Genomic DNA, 14496 nt, shown 5'->3' on the forward strand with positions numbered 1-14496 from the left:
TACAGAATTATATTTTTTCCTTCTCTAACATTATGCTTCATTAGTCTCATTGGTCATGATAAGAAAATGCATAAAATGGTAGGTTATGCTTTCAAAATGTTCCCAAGATACTGTAACATTTTTTCTGTAGTGGAGTATAATTGTTTTGAATCACCAGTGATTAACTTCTGTAACCAGAGATGTTTAAAAGTCAAGTAAAAATAGTCAATATATCCTACATCCTGTCCATACATTAATCAAAATTATTATTTTTTAATTTTTCACTTAAGATCTTCCAGTACATAAATAGACACAAAACAGTGCATGAGAACAATTTATATTAGAGCTTATTGCAGTTTTAAAATGTATGGATGATTTATTATTTATCAGTATTGTTCTCTCTTGACTTAATTTTACATTAACTATTTTTCCTGTGACTTGAAACTCTTTAGTGGGCCTGTATTTTCTGGACAGATGTTCAAGGTGAGAGTATGAAAGATATTTACATGAACTTAAAAGGTGGAAGAGTCCAACTGTCAAGCCATCCACCTTTGGATAGTAGAAGAATCATGTTATCTGCATTTTCATGCTGGCAATTACTTTCAAAGTTAACTGCCACCAATTGAATTTTGTAGCTCCAACCAAAACCTTGTGACTAGCAAATACATTCTTTCATAAATATACAGAAATTGGTGTTTGAGAGACAAGCAGCAGAGGTTTGGATATGTACAATTAAGAATCACAAACTTTAAACATGTAAGGATCAACCTACAGTACATGTAACCTGTGATTATGCCTATCTGTACAAAAAGTGGAGTAGCAATCTGAGCAAATCTCTGTCACATGTCCCACATGCTATACCCTGTGACAAAATATTTAACAAATAAAAAGTGCTGTCTCTTTGATTAAAAAATATAGAACTGAAAATGCTTCAAGTTCCTAATCAATTAACTAAGTTCATCCATCCATGCATCCATCCATTTCCCAACCCGCTGAATTCGAACACAGGGTCACGGGGGTCTGCTGGAGCCAATCCCAGCCAACACAGGGCACAAGGCAGGAACCAATCCCGGGCAGGGTGCCAACCCACCGCAGTAACTAAGTTCATGAACACACCCAATTATTACTACATGTGTATATTTTCTAACTTCTTAAAAATAGAAAGTGCTTACTTTGGTACAATTACAATAAATAGATAAAAAAATTAAATAAACAACTAAATGTGTTAATTTAAATGAAACTTACTTCATGACATAATGATATTTGGCATGGGATGTTATGCAAACATGTAGCAGTACAGTTATGACTTTAAAAATTCAATTATCTTTTATGGTTTGTCTGCCCCGTCCCAGTCTAAATAGCCCAAAGAATCAACAATATCAGATAAGGTTTATTTTGGAAAAATAAAAAGAATTCAAAAACCAGAAGTTCTTTAAAGGAAGTGAAACCAGGTGAAAGAAGTATCTCCTCACATACAGCATAACAAAGCATGATGCCATAAATAAAGAATATAAAGAAATGCTGAAATAAACTAAATTCCAAATAACAAACATTAAAAAGGCAAAAACCTGCCAAAATAATTTCCAGTAGAACCTGACTCTTTTGTGTCTAGGGTCTCCGAGGTTTTGATGCTGATTCAGCTTGTTTCACTGTTTATTTCAATTGCTTTCTGTAACTGCCTTGGGTTCTTTGGCCTTCCCTCAGGTATGGGTAGAGGATTTGTCTAGGAACAGGAAGTTTGGTATTCTGACACACTTTTCAGTCCTTATTAGTTGGTTCTGCATGGTTTTGCCTTGACACTAGTCAGGTTTGCCATAGCCAGGATGCTGGAATTCTGTAGCAACCTTTAAAGTTCACATGTAAACACCTGAAGACAAACCAGGCCTCAACCATTTAGACTTACATTTAGACTTGCAGAGACTATTAATTTGGTTTCCTTCTTCATTTCGAAGATAATAGAATAAACTGCACTGATATGAAAGGTAAACAAATGAAACTGATCCCCTGTAGCTACCAGAAGTGGAACTATAAGTTCCAATGCAACATATATTTAACAAATGATTACTACATTTACCTGGGTATTGTGATGGAAGGCCGGCCCTCACCCCCAGGCCGCCAGGAGGAGCTCTCCCGACAGCATGGACGTGCCCCGAATTCCGTCAGGGCCTCATGGACTTTGTAGTTTTTATACACAGCCCTGCTGGATACCTTGGGGACCACCAGGAGTCGCTGTAGGGAGGCTCTGGGACTCTTACGTGCCCTATAACCCGGACGTGCATCATGATCACATGACCAGAAGAAACAACGTGCTTCCGGGTTGAAGAAAAGAACTTTTTACCCTGGCCCCGAAGTAATAAGGACTTGTGGGTTGTGGAACAGGAACACCTCTGGGTCAGGGGTATAAAGGACCATGGGAAAGCCCAGACATTGAGCTGAGCTGGGAGGTAGGGTGGTGAAGTGTCTAGGAGAGGAGGAATTGTGATTATTGTAGTGTTGATTGATTATTATATGAGTAGTGTGGAGTGGAGGGTGCTTTTTGCAGTGATTATTTCAAAATAAAGAAGTCTTGGACTTTTACCTGGCATTTGGAGTGGTACCTGAGGGTTAAAGAGGTCGATAAAAGCCTCAACTGCTACAGTATAAAGAACCCTTTCTGTTCCAACATGTGTCGGTTAATTGCAGAAGAGTATCAAGCATGCAGTATAAGAACATCATAAATAAAAGTCACCAAAAGGACTTAGCTAACAAAGACCTCTCATTCAAGGAATCTTTTCAAAGTGCAGTAATTCTATTAAGAGGGATATTTTCATAAGATAGAAAGTGCAGTTATTTTGCCGTGCCATTAGTGTGAGGTCTCATGCGTGCATTGAGTGAATCTAAGCAGTTCATCAACATGAGAAACATCAGGATGAATAATCCCAAAAGTAAAGCTGTGCTGAAACTAGCCACAACTTTACCCGATCTTTATCCTTTGCCTAAAGAAGGTCATACAGATAATAAAAAAGTAGTTTTGCAAAAAGTCATAGGATAAATACTTTCTATAAAAGAGACAGAGAATTTAAACAGGTAAAGAAAGATGTTTTTTGACTGCAAAATTATTTTCCAAAAATATCAGACTGTTCTTAAAGTGAAAAAATGAGAATAACTGAGGTGGATACCAGGTTTATAGGTATTATAGTACTGGTACACATAAAAAATGGTCTTACATTCTGGAAAAGGTTAAGAACAGCTGCTGTATGATTTTCCTCTATTATCTAATGCATTCTATGATCAAAAATGTAACAGTTTTAAGTGAACCATGATTTTCTAACTTGAAATGTCACTTTTTTGTTTATTTCTATAGTAATTTATTTTTTACAAGTCAAAGTTTGGTGTCTGTACAATGAAAGCTCATGTCATGGTATTTAAAAGTAACATTTGTTTCCATAATTCAAAGAGTAGTTCAACACATTTGATGTACTGATTAATAAAAACATCCATTCATCCTCTGAACCCGATTTATCATCACAGTTACATTTCCTGCAGCCTGTCACATATACATTAGGCACTAGGCAGAAACGAATCGTGAGTGATTAGCTACTACTAATCATCATACAGTAACACACTTTTCTTTAGGCTCCATGTTGCACTCCTTCCCTGTTAAGCTCTTTATGTTTCCAGCCTAAGTCAAATTAGTAGCTTCCCAGAGTTCTCTGGGTGAGCCTTAGCAGACTGAAATCTGACTAACTTCAACTTCATCTGTTACTCTGACTTTATGAATACTAGGGGGCTCTGTCCTCTGCTCGCCAACCCCCCTGCGATCCCTACGCGCTAGTCATTTCCTGGATCCGCCACTTGCGACGAATCATGCAGTGTTTTTGGATAAACATGAATATCAGCTCTGTCTTTGATATCTCCATCCTTTCTAAACTATCATCGCTGACAATTCATCACATGTTGGTTTATTATATATGTGAGTGTGATCTTTCAGATTCATATGGAAATCCAAGAAAACGTCTTTGTCCGTGTTTTTCAGATAAATTTCATGTAAAGTGCGATACTTTTGGATGTATGGATTTGTATCCATTATTGGCTGTAGAATTTCTAAAAAGTCTGATTGTTTAGCTCCTTCGATTCTATGTTGCATCGATTCTCTGTGATCATAAATATAAACCTGACTGAATTGTGGTTTCTTTGAAATTAAACTTGTAGTAGCTTTAAGTGTTGCGGGACAGATTCTCATAGCGTATGGTCCTGAATCATGTAACTCTATGTTTTGAGCATTGAATGATGCAAACGTGAACAGATTATTGTAGATTCAGATATTTTTCCTGTAGTGTTTGTGGATTTCACTTTCATCAAATAACAAATCTCTTATTTCATTGGGAAGAAACGCTACTTTTCCCTGATGGCAGTATGAATTATTCAATCTCTTTTCGCTGTTCCATTATTTCACCCAGTGATATTTTCCATTTGTTAGTGCTAATGCGACCTTTACTATCAGTTTTTTGAGACTTTCGAATTTTAGTACTTTCATAATCTTTAACCTGCTCTGCATATGTATCACGCCAACATTTTTGAACCTCTTTATGACGTTCTGCTTTTGTCTTCTACTCTTTGTCTTTTATTTCTGCCCCCGCTTGGAACTGTTAGGTTTTCAATTCCACTTGGTCCAGACTGATTATAACTTTTCTTATTTTCTAAATTTGCACTTAGATTATTATTGTTCTTTTTTGAATTCTTTTCTCTCCAACACTTTTGGGCCTCTTTTCAATGCACTGCCCTTTCTTCATCACTTACTCATTGAAGTTTCATCTAGAATGTATAAATTTATTGTTCAGAAAAGGACCACATCAAAGGAAATTAATAGATTGTATGTCTTGTATTAAAATGAGGAACACGTAAAAATTTATAAGACCTGAGAGCACAGGAACTGTGTCTGACAATAGCATTCACACAAATGGTTTAATCTCATGGCACAAAGTCTCATCTCGTGGGACTTGAAATTATCTCTCTGAAAATGTCTTGTCTCGTCCCAGGATTACTTTAGAAATTTCTCCTCTAACACCCCAAAATAACAAATACATAAGTGATTAAAAGAACAATAAAACAATGAACTTTAATTAGTATAAATATTGTAGCATTCCTGGATCTGGAACTGAGGGACATGCTCTTCAGGAGGCTGTAGACTGTGCAAGAGTGTGGTTAGAAGCTGAATATAAAGCAGCTCCTGCAAGCTGGAGAAAGTGTGGCTTGCGGTTTGCCTCCGATCCCGGGTGAGCGAAGTGAGGTGGAGCCGGGCGTATGAGTATAAGTAGACATTGGGACAAAGCAGCTGAGAGTGTGTGCTACCGGTGAAGACCTGAGTGGTGTGGCGGATGAGGCCACTAAACAAGCCAACAGTCTATAAATTAGCTAATTCCATGTCTCTCTTCCTATGAGGTCATTACAATACATATTTAAATATACAGTATAGTCCACCCACAATAGAAGTGTTCTTTCTACTGTATTTCAATTATCAATTCATCTTTTTACTTATATGCAAGGTAACCCGTACTGCTTTTCGATCACTTATACAAGTTTACATTCCATCAGTTTAAACTGAATTATTTAAAAAATAACAGACATTAAAAGTGCAAGTGCGTTCTGTCTTAACTGAATAACCAAAAGGTACTCTACTAAAATTTCAAACAACAATCCTGCTGTTCAAGTAAAACATTTCCCATATTAGGGGAAAAACTATTCATTAGCCATTTTGGATAACATGTGGAAAAAGAGTAAACAGCAGGTTCCCACTGTTGAGCTTCTACTTTATATAAATTTGCTGCTGTAAACTGTTAATGGGCCTACATGACAATTACACACCAGGAACAAATTCCTTGTTGCAGGCCTGATTTGTTGCTAAAGAGTGTTGTAGCCGTAAAAACATGCTCATCCAATGGAGTTAAAGAAAATCTTTTAAAGCATTACCTACATAAACCAGAATATATACACATTGGTACATAATGGATCCTCTCCGTTCAATCCTTCTCCGAGCATAATATGTCATTTGAGCTCTTTTGCAGGTAAGGTTTCATTGTCTCTCTTGTTCATGGACAGCCAAACTCCTCGGTGTCTCTGCAGTATTTTGTTTCTCTGTCTGTGCACACAAAATGTTTACAAAATGAATTTTTTGCCCTCAAACGTTCATCTCAGGCAAATGTCTGTTCAGAGGTCTAACATACTGTAAATAATCAAACTACTTGAACAGTGACATATCAGTGCAACAAAAAGAATTACCAAACTTTGTCAGTTTGAACTGTAATTACACTTTCTTATTTTTTCCTTCACTATATCCATGCTTTTATAAGCTCCTCATATGTGTCTCAGCTTCTTTTCTCTTAATCCTCTCTCCATACCAGAAATCTGCTACCTTCAAAGCTCCTCCATTAACAATAAGTGATGGGCTGAAGCTGATCTTGTAACAAAATAATTGTAAAAGTATCTAGATTATTATACATATCTACACTTGAATGGCATTTATCACCACCATTGTGGTGGTGATCTTTAAAAACAAAGAGTGAAATTAGCATTTTTGTAGCTGTGGGTACTCTAAACTTAAAGAAGATAAGTTACGTTAAAGCCAGATTACACATATAAACTAACACTAACAAAAGGGGAACATGTAAACCATCATGAACAATGACAGGGCCAGGAGCTCACTGGAGGAATGTGAAAACTTCACCATGGCAGTGAAGAGGTCTAAATTGAACCCAGGAGCCTGGGTCCAAAATGTCACTGAGTTACTGTGCCACTCTTGGTTTAAACAATACAAAATCATTGTATTTTGGTTACATTAAAGGAAACTGAAATAAATAACATTTTTGGTGAAGGGTTAAACCTGAAATTGTATATCTAAAACTAGGTTGTATTTTAAGCAATATGAATCAACTATGTGCCTGATATACTGAGAAACATTTACACAAATGACTTTCAGCATAAATAAGACACAGTATCTAACATTCTGTGCTAGAAACAGATCAGACAGCTAGAAAACATCAGTTAAATAGAAATTTTATGTCTGCAAAGACATGAGGATGTGACCTTGATTTGTCAGTCAAGGGAGCTTTAATCGAAAAAAAAAAGTGTCAGCTGCAAGATTATTCATTTACAATGAAGTCTTTAAACATGGCATTGACCAAATACACATTCACATCCACATATATTATAGCTGTGAACCTGCCTTCCAGTTTATTGGGCAAATCAAACATGTTTCATCTTCTAAACAGCGGTGAAGTGAAAACTAATTTTATACCAGCAAGCTGTTAACATTAGCTTCTATAAAGAGAAAATGTACTCTAGAGAAAAGTGATAAAACGTACCCAATAGCACCTCCAAAGCGTCTGTTTTTGACTTGACAGTTTTAATGGAAAACGCAAAGATAAAAAATGACATTAAAAAGGTTATCAGGAAAAGTACAGTTTTAAAAGATCTGGAGTCTTTTGTTCCTGTTATAATTGCTTGCTTGCCCTTGCCGTGAGCTTTTATTCAATACCTGTCTTCAAGTTAAAAAAAAAAAAAACCTCTGCTACTTTACAGTATAAACCACATTTTTAATTTTAAATCAAAACATAACATTGCACGAATCAGAACTTAAATGTTGCCAAGCTTAGAATTAGGTAGTTTAATAAATTTAATGGTGCTCTGTTCATATTGCATTATACCGTATGAAATAGATTAAGGCAAGTTAAATATAGAAGCAAAGCTTCTGGCCTTTGTGAAAATGAATACTTTTTATATTTATCAATTGAAAGACAAAGTAAAACTGCTTGAAATTTAAATGATCAGCTCCTTTATGTTTTCTGCTGTACTTTTGTCAATGAGGAAAAAAATGACATGTTTTCATGGGGAACTGTTAAATATTCCCACTCGATATAAAAAGAGATATACGGAGACAGCTGTTATTTCTTGGTGGTTTGAAATTACACCTTCGACACTGCAATAGAGAAAAAATCAGCTGGATTCAACCCCCCATTTCACAGATTCTGAAGTCAAAAGAGCTGGTGTGTATTTTGTGTGTAGATATTTCTCATGCTAAGAAGATATACGACAATGGCTTTTAAAAAATAATTTATATACACATTAATTATGCTGATTTATACTCTGTAGGAAAATTTACATGCAGTTCATAAAATTTTTAATTTCACATGTCATAATTAAATAAAGCGCTTCTCTTAGTAGAATTTTTAATTTGCTTTTGCTTTGTTCACTTGCTGAATATAAGCACTCATTGAGGGGTTTGTGTATAGACAATTGTTTGCGCTCCAAATTGCCTTTTCTCAGCTTCCATCTGTTATTGCCAAAAGAGGTCTTATTTACACTAAGTATGTTAATTGTTGAACATAATGTGACACTATTGAAGATGGTTGGCAGCAGTTTTTGATGCTTAAGCACACAAGGAAGAAGACAAAGGACACCGGCAGAACTACAACCAAAAGTGAATCCATTTTTTTTTTTCTTTCCCTGTGTTAGAGGTAGTATTTGGTTTCTGGTTCTAATCATAAATGCTTAACATTTTCAACATAATAGTACTCTGCAAAAATGCATATGGAAAGATTAGACACAGAAACTTTGTATTTGGCAAAAAACATCTGCCAAAGGGGTAAGCAAAATTTACTTGACAAGACTTTCTTAAATTAAGGTAAATAATGATAAATACAAATTTTTGGATAAGTTAATAATTCTTACAATAAGGAAAACTAGGTCTAATGTCATGATTTAAATACTTTTCACTTAGCTTAGATTTCATTTTTTGGAGTGTAGAAATATTTCAGTTTGGAGATGATTTCACCACCTGGTGTCATGGTGGGAAAGGGGTTGGTGTCATGGCATTAAGTAGGGTTTGTATGTTTTCAGTGTCTTTCAGTAGATTTTTCTCTAGGTACATGTGATAAATCGTTTCACAGAGCATTTTAATTGGTTAATTTTTTTCATTGATTTTTGATGTTCTTAATTGCTTTTTCCCAATAACATAATCATTGCTGGTTATTGGCTCACACGTGAGTACATGTGACTGTTTCTTTTAGATAATTTCTGTGAAACTTTGCGGTAATTAATGAGTGTCAGTTAGGCTGATTATTATACATTTGAAGAGAGTATGTGCAGAGAGAAAAAAGTGAAAGGGGAGTGAGAAAGAAAAGAGCAATCGACCAAGAGGGGAACAGTTTGTGGGATGTGTTCCTGTTTGCAAGGCCAGGACAGATTTGCATCAGCTCTGCTTAGCTTTGTAAGTGAGTAGGACCGGTGGCAGTGGGGAGTTCTAGGAGAAGGCAGAATTGAAATTTGCTGATTGATCCAAAAAGAGACAGCAGAGAAGAATAGTGGAGAGTGGCCATTAGGAAGAGTGTACAGGCCTCCAAAGTGAGATGACATTTGTGAGGTTAGAGCTGGAGGAGTTATTGAGTTATTGTCAGGAAAGGAGATGTAGTAACCCTCACTACTGACGGTGTGATCTACAGTTATTAATGGAGGTTGCAGATCAGATCTTTGAGTACTGATGGAGGTGGCAGGCCAGGATGCTGAAGAGTGCAGAGCAGGGATTTGTCCTGGTGTCCTGACAGGGAGAAGGGGAATACATCAGGGAAGGGTTATTTGTTTTTAAAAATATTTACTTATTTATTTAATTACAATCTTCAAGACACTGGTTTTATGGGCACAATTTTTAAAGAAGTGTTTGTTGAATTACTGTTTGCATTGTGACACTTTAATACAGTAATCCCTCCTCCATCGCGGGGGTTGCGTTCCAGAGCCACCCGTGAAATAGGAAAATCCGCGAAGTAGAAACCATATGTTTATATGGTTATTTTTAGAATGTCATGCTTGGGTCACAGATTTGCGCAGAAACACAGGAGGTTGTAGAGAGACAGGAACGTTACTCAAACACTGCAAACAAACATTTGTCTCTTTTTCAAAAGTTTAAACTGTGCTCCATGACAAGACAGAGATGACAGTTCTGTCTCACAATTGAAAGAATGCAAACATATCTTCCTTTTCAAAGGAGTGCAAAGCAAGCAGTCAAAAAAAAAATCAATAGGGCTTTTTGGCTTTTAAGTATGCGAAGCACCGCCGGTACAAAGCTGTTGAAGGCGGCAGCTCACACCCACTCTGTCAGGAGCAGGAAGACAGAGAGAGAGAGACAGAGAGAGATAGCGAGAGACAGATAAAAAAAATCAATACGTGCCCTTTGAGCTTTTAAGTATGCGAAGCTCCGTGCAGCATGTCCTTCAGGAAGCAGCTGCACACAGCCCCCCTGCTCACACCCCCCTACGTCAGCGCAAGAGAGAGAGAGAGAGAGAGAGAGAGAGAGAGAGAGAAAGTAAGCTGGATAGCTTCTCAGCCATCTGCCAATAGCGTCCCTTGTATGAAATCAACTGGGCAAACCAACTGAGGAAGCATGTACCAGAAATTAAAAGACCTATTGTCCGCAGAAACCCGCGAAGCAGCGAAAAATCCGCGATATATATTTAAATATGCTTACATATAAAATCCGCGATGGAGTGAAGCCGCGAAAGGCGAAGCGCGATATAGCGAGGGATCACTGTACATACTTTGTTCTGTTTGAATAAACTTGTGCACAGTTTTGCACAGAAAGTCTTGTCTGTGTCCTCACTTGCCTTGGTCCATATTGGTCATGAACTATTAGATATCCCAACAGGGGTTGGTGCCCATGGCTGCAAGCACCAGAGCATCACAGTACATTAGATTTCTTCCACATTACAAAGATAGCTTGGTAGGAATGAATGTACCCTGCAGTACACTGGCACCTGGTTTGGCACTGTTTTACTGTTGCTGGTGTAGGCTGAACTTTCACATAATATTGAATTTGATTAATCAGGTTCAGCAAATGGTTAGATGGATGAATGTAGTGGAGTTTTCTATAACTGGTATTATGCAATGGTAAACATTAATTACTCACATCCATGTATAAGAAAAAATAAATGCATATAGATACTGTTTAGTTATATATTATATATATATATATATATATATATATATATATATATATATACACTTATCAGTAAGTAATTTGATTATCAATAACACCTCTTTGGATTACCATTAAAATGTTGAAAAAAATGTATTGGTTAATCCTAAATTTGCATTTAGTTTTTATTATTGTGTTCAAGTCAGGAAGAAGTTTGTAATATTAACATCTCTGCAGAAAACTGAACCTTTAAAGTTTTGCTGGAATGCTGATTCCAGATTTAGCTAGCGGTTGGCTATCCAAGCATTTTTATTTGTTACATTTTACCATTAAGTTTAATGGCCAGATATAGAAGACTGCTGATGATGCTGTGAAAAATTCATCTACATTTTACAAGTTCATCAACAAGTCTGGGAATACAAGACAGTGACGCAAAAAGATAATACATTTATTTTTAAGATATGCAGATGATACATTATTTAAGATATTATATCACCAGCAGTATCTTATGGCAAACAAAATAATAATAAAAATACTTTTTACATAGCACATTTTATACATTGACTGCAGCTCAATGTGCTTTACATAATAAAGGAGAAATAATCCAATACAAATTACAAATACAATGGATACATGCGCATATGCAGATAAAAACAGATAGTAGTAAAATAATAGCAGCAAAATAAAGCAAATAGTAAAGTGCAGTATACTGAATAACTGAAAAGTTACTAAAATGTTTTGTCAACCTTGTCTCTCATGAGTCTCAGTTATGAATTCATGTTTGTTTTTTTATTTTAAAAAAGTTTAAAAAATGTTTTAAGTCCTTCTCTTCTAATTTCTTACTGGCAATAGTTTTGAAGTGAGGTGAGAGTAATATATATGCTGTTTTTTCTTTACATTTTTGATGTATTAAGATTTTTGTTACTTGTAATGTGAAAGTTACTGTATTTAACAATGTTTACTCAGGCATACTGTATTTGGTATAATATTCATTACATTAATTTTTCAGAATATATTTGGTTTCTAGTATACTAAGACCCTGATGAAGAGGGTCCTTTTGCTGACTGGAGTTGTACTACCATGGTCTAAATGTAAACACTTTTAATGCCCTCAGTAGAAAAGGCAGAGATTATTTAAGTTTGGGGATCAGTAAGTAATACATAAGTCAGCAATCAAGCAAGGTTCATAACCAAAAGTCCATCCTATCCTTTTACCAATCCCAAAATTATAAATCAAAAACACAGTTGAGAATAAAGAGAAAGAATTCAGGAACATAGTCAAAAATAACAAAGAGCAGAGCATGCACACATTAAATAGATGTAGCCAGTACTTGAATGATTTAGGAAAACACACAGCATATTTTATGAGGTTGCTTTGATGACATCACACACAATCCACCCTGGATCATTCTGGCTAGGATCACCTTAGCAACAGACTATGCTAACACTAGAAAATGGCAGCACCAATGACCAAACAAAATGACAGCGCATAATAACATGAAATAATATTAAACTTCTCAGAAACCATTATAGAGGGTAGTAAATGTTAAAATCAGATTCCTGGAAGTAAAAAAAAACCAGACTAGATGCATATTTTGAATGATTTAGGAATGTACACAGCAGATTTTATGTGGTTGCCTTGATGACATTCACCCACAAGGCACCCTGGGTCATTCTGGGTGGAATCACCTTAGCTACAGAATATGCTAATCCTATAAAATGGCAGCACCCATGACCAAACAAAATGGCAGCACAGAATAACATGAAACAATATTAAACTTCTCATAGACCTTTTTATAGGGTAGTAAATGTTAAAATCAGATTCCAGTTAGTAAAAAAAAAACACGTGAGATGCATATTTTATCTTAATAAAATACTAAGTAAATTATACAAAGTTAAAGAAAAGCATCAATTATAACAAACCTTCACCTTGCCCCAGTAAACAATTTATTATTTATCCTTATTATCCTTATTTTCTCTTTGAGGCTTTGACTTCTCATTGCTTTGTCACATTTTTGTTTTGTTGCAAATTTATATACCATTTTACTTGATATGTGATTCTATCATGTTATCAGATCACCTGTGACATGTAACTAATCTCTTTTCCTCATGGGGATTGGAAGAAATGTCAAAACCAGCTACACAACTGTTGCCTGTAACCTCTTATCTGTCTCAAAGTCCATATGTTACCCTGCATATTCAACCCCAGTGACCACTGTGGAAAACTACTTGCTGACTGGGACTGTCTTACTTTCACTCTTTTACTTCAAACCAGTTTACCATGAGCATATGACTTTAAAGTACTTTTAAGGAACTGGAGCTAGACAAGGAATGGTCATTTGAGCTCTTGGCTATGTTAGCAATCAATCACACAAAGACATTGATTTAGGCTTTAACTTAAAAATTATATTTATTTACATAATAAAGAATAGCAAAAAATATTAGCAATATAAAGAATTATACAGCCTAGGTGGATACAGGCAGTCTTAATTCAATTCATTTCCATATGACATTTCCAAGATGGTCCAGTCTATTAGTTACTGATTATATATCCTTTAGAAAATAATGAAGAGAAAGATTTCTTGCCATACACAGGGCTCTTTGGACAGGATCCAACAGCTATGCAGATAGCAAGCTCCATGAAAGAATATATAGCAGCAACTGAGCTCCATTTAAGTGCCTTTCTTACTTAAGAGAAATGCTCCATTTTTGTAAGAAGACAAGCTAAACTAAAACTAAAAATGGGATTTTCTTTCTGCTAGTAAAGCAGTTATAATTTTTGCAATTTCTCAAAACAATAAAATTCTTACAAAAGTTTAAGGTTAGTTTCCATGAGAATCAAAAGCTACTCAGTGCTACAAACAGACTAGCTATACAAAACATTGTAAAGCCCTGCTTTGCCTTTCTGCTTTCCCAGAATGCACTGCACTCCTATTCATCTTGGCAGGTTTTTCAGGTTTAAAGACCATTACATGAAATTTGTAAGTTGAACGCCTAAAGCATGTCACTTAGAGATACTTTTGGAATTTATGGTGGATTTGAGAATTAATTTTTGATAGGTATAATTCTGTCCTGGGTATGACGTTAAACTGCGGTCCTCCAACTTGTAGGGAAATCATGGGGGTTGGTGGCAGGATTGGCACTCCAGTGACCATAAAAAAACTTCACACAGCTCCAAGACGACAGAAAGGACTCCTTTTTGCTCTCCGTGGGAGTAGCTCTGCTGTGAAGGCTGCTTGCATCATGAAGAGGATGGGGGAAAGGCCTTGGGAGTCCCATCCCTGGAAGAGTAGAAACCGTTGGAGAGCCAATGAGGTCAGGTCTGTTGGGTATCAGAACTGATGTGGTGCTGAGGCGTCACCCGCTGCACAGCAGTACTCGAGTCCCAATTTGAGGTGGCATATACGGGTAGGCGCATGGAATGTCTTGTCTCTCTGGCAAGATGATCATCTTCCTCTGCTGTCAGAGGAGCTGTGTAAACTCCGCTTTTCAGTGGCGGCACTTTCTAAGGTGTGCAGACCAGGGACTGGCCAGATCTCTGTAGGTGGATACACCTTTTATTGATCTGGTCGCTCT

The sequence above is a fragment of the Erpetoichthys calabaricus genome, chromosome 5 (genome assembly GCF_900747795.2).
Source record: "Erpetoichthys calabaricus chromosome 5, fErpCal1.3, whole genome shotgun sequence".
Classification (NCBI taxonomy): domain Eukaryota; kingdom Metazoa; phylum Chordata; class Cladistia; order Polypteriformes; family Polypteridae; genus Erpetoichthys; species Erpetoichthys calabaricus.